Raw genomic sequence first — 2483 nt, forward strand, 5'->3', positions numbered from 1 at the left:
CCCTCGTTGGATTGGTTGGTTGCCGGGTTACGGAAGAGCCTCTGGTTCTTCTGAGAGAGAGTCTGCTTTAGCAAGACTTTGCGTTCTGCAGAGTTACGAAGCTTCAACTGAAGTGTTTGAGTTCTTAGATGGTTGATCGCCTGATGGTTCAGCTTGTGAGCACAAGTTAGAGTGCTCTCCACATGGTGACAAGGCCTTGCTCGGGAAAGCAAGTGGCGAAGAGCCTGCGTTCGGGAGAGCAAGCGGCAAAAGCCTTCACTCGAGAGAGTAAACAGCGAGAAGCAATTGAATCTGCCTTGCAGTGGGGTTTTGATCTGTGGCATACGTCCAACCTACGGCGCGATCTTCCAATCGGCTTCTTGCAAGGCGGAGCGTGCATACATTAACAAGAGGCTTCAATTCATCACATGAGAACTGCTATAAAAGTTGTTAATACTTCTATAAAGTCTCTTAAATGCAAATATTGTACATACTATTAAAGTTTACTTCATTTCATCATTCTGCATTTGTCGTGCCTATTCGTTCAAGATTAAACTTCATGTATTACACACATTTTAATAATCTTATTTCCTGAAAAGGGTGATAAACACTGATTAAAGTTGCACCGATTACATGAACCCTGCAGTGGATGCAATGTACTGAGACATGTTCTCCCTACTGTTTATGTTCACTTAAGACGTAATGAACCGTGTTTACGTGAATACTCGTCAAAATGGAAAATTCGACATCATTTTGTGAGCAATTCTCCGTTCATGCGACGCAAAAGAGTATTCGCTCGCTGTGAGGCGCGCTCTCTGTGTGTGTATGCTTCAGGGTCTGCTCTCAGAAAACCGGAGCGAATTGAGTTCTCTCTTGCGTCGTTAGATTTATCCTTATGTCTGCTCTTCTCTTACTCCCACATATTGACATTTTTTGAATGTTTTATGCGACATGCAGCAAGTGTATGTTATCTTATGTCCCGCCGGTTCATATGTACACATCTAACCTCCGAACCACGCAGCAGATTCGTTCTGAATGAATCTCTTCCCAAATCGTCCCTCCCTAACATTTTCATCTTGTTTTTATTCGTTGATGAAAATGTCAATAGATTTACGTCATTGTTTTTGTCATTCAAAAATAGTTTTAGTTTATCGTCTCGTTGTCGTCGGTGAACAAAATGTCGTTGACAACAATTATGACGAAAATTATTCGTCAACGAAATTAACACTGGACTACAGCATCAAACCAGAGGAAGGGACGTGATTTCTTCAGTGCTGGTGTCTGGAGTGTGTCATGGATTGTGTGAACCTTCTGGTTCCCTTTCATGGGAACTTCGAACTGCGTCCTCTAGGGGTCGCTATGGGGAACGCCTCGTCGTGACCCGTGTCCTGTTAAACAGAAGCTTGAGTGTGTGAGAGTGTATCTGAACTATGACAGAGGAACAGTGCCATTTTCTGATCCTGTAACTTACACACATCCACACACATTCACAGCCACCTTCACTGACACTGTCTTTCTATTCCTCTGGTGGTATACTCTTGACCCTCTGAGGATCTTACCGTTCGATATTTAGTAAATGTTACACCTGTAGGTCTGGATCCACCTGGTTTCAGTAGGAGTGGAGTCAAAAAACACAAGGTCGTGAGGAGAAGGGCATTGATTACAGTCAGAAATCAAAAATTAAAGAACTCAAATATATACTCAAAATATATACTCAAGCTATAATAACCATTCCCTGTAATATAATAACTATTTTAACTGTACCAACTGCAGCATCGTCTCCAGATTCATGTACAACTAGCAGATGCAACCTGCTCCTTATATCAGCCAGTTGTCCACTGAATGTTCAACAAAATACACATATAGTATTGTCATGTAGACATTAACCCTTAAATGCATACCTCGGGTCTTTAGCGACCCGGGACATTATTCTCTACCCTCTCCCTTCTTCATTTTTTTAGAGTTAGACATCAACTTTCTTAGTATTCCTCAATCTATTCATTATGAACAATATAACAAGAAAAAAAATAGTAAAATATAAAAGAATGCCTGTTTTCTGATTAATTTTTTGTAAAAAAGTGTATTGGGTCTCTACGAAAATGATGGGTTGTCTTAACCGTAACTTCGAAAAGCCCCGGAGAAACCAAGGCAGAACACTGTATAACACCAGTTACCGCTCTTTCACTTTGTTTGGAACACTCAAAATGAGTTACGGTGTTCTGCCTTTGTTTTACTGACCATTTAAGACTGCTGTCCGATCACAAATGCAGACATGGTAAAAAACACAGTATAAGTCATTACAATCAGTAATTATGTCCCCACTAGATGCAATAAATGCCTCGTTTGTAATGGGTTTTATTGGTTTTGTCTCGTCGCGCCGGGACACATGGAAACCATAGACTGTATGATGGAAACACAGTATGGTAAGGGTCGTAACATTTCTGTCACACGCTTGAGGTATTCAGCCAATCACAACACACTGGATAGCTGGCCAATCAGAGCAC

This window comes from Sinocyclocheilus rhinocerous, unplaced genomic scaffold, assembly GCF_001515625.1.
Source record: "Sinocyclocheilus rhinocerous isolate Xijiao unplaced genomic scaffold, SAMN03320098_v1.1 scaffold3235, whole genome shotgun sequence".
Taxonomy (NCBI): Eukaryota; Metazoa; Chordata; class Actinopteri; order Cypriniformes; family Cyprinidae; genus Sinocyclocheilus; species Sinocyclocheilus rhinocerous.